Source organism: Prunus persica, chromosome G2 (assembly GCF_000346465.2).
Source record: "Prunus persica cultivar Lovell chromosome G2, Prunus_persica_NCBIv2, whole genome shotgun sequence".
NCBI classification, from domain to species: Eukaryota; Viridiplantae; Streptophyta; class Magnoliopsida; order Rosales; family Rosaceae; genus Prunus; species Prunus persica.
In genome coordinates this window covers 26,491,061-26,496,775 of record NC_034010.1, presented here as the reverse complement: position 1 = coordinate 26,496,775, position 5,715 = coordinate 26,491,061, and positions in this window count along the sequence as shown.

Sequence of the window (5,715 nt, the reverse complement as noted above, 5' to 3'; positions counted from 1 at the left end):
CCCCCCCCCCCCCCAAAACCACAAAAGAAGAAGAAGAAGAAACTCTAAAAAATCGACCTAGGAGGCACCTAGGCGCTAGGCGGGAGAACACCGTTGCGAGTTCACCCTAAACGTTAGGGGCAGGCGCCAAGGAGTTAGGTAGGCCACGCTTGGGCGCACGCCCAGGGTGCCTGGGCTGGTCGGGTGGCAGCTTCTCTACTTTTAGCGCCACGTGTCAAACAACTTTTTTATAAAAAAATCGAAGTATAGCCGCACGGCTATACTATTTAATAAACACAGAGGTTAAAGAAATAAAAAATAAAAACAGAGTATAGCCGCGCGGCTATACTATTTTCAAAGATAAAAAGAGAACCCCACCCACTAGGCCCCACGTGTCATCACAAGGTCCATTTGGGGAAAAAAATAAAAAAGGGAGTATAGCCGTTCGGCTGTACTGTTTTATAAAAAAAAAGAAAAGACCCTCCCTCTTTTTAGCGCCACGTGTCAAACATTGTTTTTTTTAAAAAAAGTAGTATAGCCGTGCGGCTATACTATTTAACAAATACAAATATTAAAGAAATAAAAAATAAAAACTGAAAACTGGGTATAGCCGAGCGGCTATACTATTTTTAAAGATAAAAAGAGGAACCCCACCCACTAGAAGGTCCATCTGGGAACAAAAAAAAAAAGGCAGTATAGCCGTGCGGCTGTACTATTTTGAAAAAAAGAACAGACCCTTCCTGTTTTAGCGCCACGTGTCAAACATTATTTTTCATAGAAATCGAAGTATAGCGACTGGCTACACTATTGAATAAATATAAAGATGAAAAAAATAAAAAAGAAAAACTGCGTATAGCCGCGCGGCTATACTGTTTAATAAATACAAAGGTAAAAAAATAAAAAATAAAAATTGAGTATAGCCGCGCGGCTATACTATTTTTAAAGATAAGGAACCCCACCCACTAGCCGCTACGTGTCATCACAAGGTCCATTTGGGAAAAAAAAACAAAAAAAACAGGGCGTATGGCCGCGCGGCTATACTATTTTTAAAGATAAAAAGAGGAACCCCACCCACTAGCCGCCACGTGTCATCACAAGGTCCATTTGGGAAAAAAACAGAAAAAAAAAAAAAAGGGACTATAGCCGTGCGGCGGTACTATTTTGAAAAAAAGAACAGACCCTCCTTCTTTTAGCGCCACGTGTCAAACAACTTTTTTATAAAAAATCGAAGTATAGCCGAACGGCTATACTATTTAATAAACACAAAGGTTAAAGAAATAAAAAATAAAAACTGACTATTTTTAAGGATAAAAAGAGGAACCCCACCCACTAGGCCCCACGTGTCATCACAAGGTCCATTTGGGAAACAAATAAAAAAGGGAGTATAGCCATTCGGCTGTACTGTTTTATAAAAAAAGAAAAGACCCTCCCTCTTTTTAGCGCCACGTGTCAAACATTGTTTTTCTGGAAAAAGTAGTATCGCCGTGCGGCTATACTAATTAACAAATACAAATATTAAAGAAATAAAAAATAAAAAGTGAAAACTGGGTATAGCCGAGCGGCTATACTATTTTTGAAGATAAAAAGAGGAACCCCACCCACTAGAAGGTCCATGTGGGAACAAAATAAAAAAAGGGAAGTATAGCCGTTCGGCTGTACTATCTTGAAAAAAAGAACAGACCCTCCCTCTTTTAGCGCCACGTGTCAAACATTATTTTTTTTCCTAAATATCCTAGTATAGCCGCACTGTTATACAATTTAATAAATACAAAGAATAAAGAAACAAAATATAAAAACTGGGTATAGCCGCGCGGCTATACTATTTTTAAAGATAAAGCCCCACCCAGTAGCCGCCACGTGTCATCACAAGGTCCGTTTGGGGAAAAAAAAAAAAAAGGGAGTATGGCCGTTCGGCTGTACTGGTTTATAAAAAAAGAAAAGACCCTCCATCTTTTTAGCGCCACGTGTCAAACATTATTTTTTTTCCTAAAAATCCTAGTATAGCCGAACGGTTATACAATTTAATAAATACATAGAATAAAGAAACAAAATATAAAAACTGGGTATAGCCGCGCGGCTATACTATTTTTAAAGATAAAAAGAGGAGCCCCACCCACTAGCCGCCACGTGTCATCACAAGGTCCATTTGGGGAAAAATAAAATAAAAAAGGGAGTATCGCCGTGCGGCTGTACTGGTTGCAAAAAAAGAAAAAACCCTCCCTCTTTTTAGCGCCACATGTCAAACATTATTTTTTTTCTAAAAAAGTAGTATAGCCGCGCGGCTATACTGTTTAATAAATACAAATATTAAAGAAATAAAAAATAAAAACTGAAAACTGGGTATCGCCGCGCGGCCATACTATTTTTAAAGATAAAAAGAGGAACCCAACCCACTAGGCGCCACGTGTCATCACAAGGTCCATTTGGGAAAAAAAAAAAAAAAAAAACCAGGGAGTATAGCCGTGCGGCTGTACTATTTTGTCCTTTTAGCGCCACGTGTCAAACAACAATTTTTATAAAAAATCGAAGTATAGCATTTAATAAATACATAGATGAAAGAAATAAAAAAGAAAAACTGAGTATAGCCGCGCGGCCATACTATTTAATAAACACAAAGGTTAAAGAAATAAAAAATAAAAATTGAGAATAGCCGCGCGGCACTATTTTTAAAGATAAAAACAGAGGAACCCCACCCACTAGGCGCCACGTGTCATCACAAGGTCCATTTGGGAAAAAAAAAATAAAAAAGAAAGTATAGCCGTGCGGCTGTACGATTCCGAAAAAAGGAAAAGACCCTCCCGCTTTTAGCGCCACGTGTCAAACATTATCTTTTATAAAAATCGAAGTATGGCCGAACGGCTATACTATTTAATAAATACAAAGGTTAAATAAATAATAAATAAAAAATCGAAAAGGACCATCCTAATTGCATTAGTTTGTACCTTAGAAATATTAATTTGCTAGTTTCAACATATCCAAAGTAGATATTAATCTTCCACTATATGATGTTTTCATATAATTTTTATAACATATGTTATTCTTATTCCATAACATGTGAGAATTATTTGTATAATACGGGAATTTTGTGTGTCTTATTGAAATTTTTGTAAAAACTACGTGTATAAAATATTAGAAATTGTATGTACATGTACAATACGACTATTGTATGTTTGCTTTTCAAAAACCGTGAGACGTGTATAGAACACGAATGTATTATTGAAAAATATGTACGTAACCCAATTTAATTAATAAAATCCCCTTTTACATTTTTAGGTAGTTATATGACGAATGTGCTAATTTTGCTTGATCTGTTTTAGATACCATGGTTCGATTGGAAGATTGATCAAAATATAATATTATATCAAAGATATAGTATATATTAATTCCAAAATGTGTAAAAGAACTTTTTGAACATATATGTAGAAGACCATTAGAGGGTGTACAGCCGTGCGGCTGTACTATTTTGAAAAAAAAAGAAAGAAAAGACCCTCCCTCTTTTAGCGCCACGTGTCAAACATGATTTTTTTTCTTAAAAATCCTAGTATAGCCGCACGGTTATACAATTTAATAAATACAAAGAATAAAGAAACAAAATTACAAAAACTGGGTATAGCCGCGCGGCCATACTATTTTTAAAGATAAAAAGAGGAACCCCACCCACTAGGCCCCACGTGTCATCACAAGGTCCACTTGGGAAAAAAATAAAAAAGGGAGTATAGCCGTTCGGCTGTACTGTTTTATAAAAAAAGAAAAGACCCTCCCACTTTTTAGCGCCACGTGTCAAACATTATTTTTTTCTGAAAAAGTAGTATAGCCGCGCGGCGATACTATTTAGTAAATACAAATATGAAAGAAATAAAAAATAAAAACTGAAAACTGGGTATAGCCGCTCGGCTATACTATTTTTTAAGATAAAAGGAGGAACCCAACCCACTAGGCGCCACGTGTCATCACAAGGTCCATTTGGGAACAAAATTTAAAAAAAAAAAAAAACCAGGGCGTATAGCCGTGCGGCTGTACTATTTTGAAAAAAAGAACAGACCCTCCTTCTTTTAGCGCCACGTGCCAAACAACAATTTTTATAAAAAAATCGAAGTATAGCCGCACGGCTATACGATTTAATAAACACAAAGGTTAAAAAAATAAAAAATAAAAACTGAGTATAGCCGCGCGGCTATGCTATTTTTAAAGATAAAAAGAGGAACCGCACCCAGTAGGCGCCACGTGTCATCACACGGTCCATTTGGGAAAGAAATAAAAAAGGGAGTATAGCCGTTCGGCTGTACTGTTTTATAAAAAAAGAAAAGACCCTCCCTCTTTTTAGCGCCACGTGTCAAACATCATTTTTTTCTGAAAAAAGTAGTATCGCCGTGCGGCTATACTATTTAACAAATACAAATATTAAAGAAATAACAAATAAAAACTGAAAACTGGGTATAGCCGCGCGGCTATACTATTTTTAAAGAAAAAAAGAGGAACCCCACCCACTAGGCGCCACGTGTCATCACAAGGTCGATTTGGAAAAAAATAAAAAAGGGAGTATAGCCGTTTGGCTGTACTGTTTTATGAAAAAAGATTATAGAAATAAAAAATCGTAGTATAGCCGCATACTATTTAATAATAAAAAATTATAGAAATAAAAAATCGAAAAGGCGTGAATTTTGTGTGTCTTATTAAAATTATTGTAAAAAATAGGTGTACTAAAAATGACAAATACGTGCCCACGTGTATAATACATTATTAAACGTGAATGTGCTAGAATCTTTACACAGGTAATAACTCTGGAAAAGTAAAAAATAAAAAAGGGACAATAGATACTCGAGTAATGGCCTAATAGTAATGAATAGGGCTCTTGGACTGTGGATAAATTTAATTAGGACACCCAAACAATTTCACAAAAGACTTAGTAAATAGAAATTATTTATTTTGTGCACTTTTTCTGTGGGCGAGGATGGGGTGGTCAGGTCGTGTCGTGGGTGATAATTTTTTTTTTTTCCCCTTGAAAATAGAAAGACTAAAATATGCTTAATAATGGATGAAAAATTGGATAGTGTTAATTCAGATGACAAATTATAGAATTTGAAAAATTCAGGTGACATTTCTTATAAATTTTTTTTTAAAATGACAAATTGAAACTGAGGTATAAGTTCAGGTGACATTTCTATAAAATTCCGATGCTAAATGTAGAGACTTGGAATCCTCTTGTAAGGTATGATAGTTATTTTTTTGAGTCTTTTAAGACTGAAGGATTTACCCATTACATCGTAGAAATCATTGTACCTTTGGCATATGCTTTATTCTTATTCTTAGAATTAATTGATATTGGTAATCTTTGAACATTTATATGGGACTGTATATTTTGATATATATATATATATATACACACACAATGGAATATCATCTATTCCCAAAAGTTACCAAAGAAGGAAGAAATCAACGTTCTTCAATTCAATGCAATCAAATTTTGTTCATTATTTCATTCTTCTTTGAGAGCTATGAATATTATGTAAGTTCTTTCTTAATATATAAGAAAAAAGAGAAATTATGTTAAATATATATCGTGGTGAAAGAAAAGAAAAATGTTTACCCAGAAAAAAAAAATATATATATATATACACATATTTGTTTATACCGGAAATAAACGGCCTATGACCACCGAACACGTGGACAGGATCGATATTGGCTGCAGAAACCCTTCGGCACTTTGCCTACCGAAGCCTTCCATTTTGCCCCTTT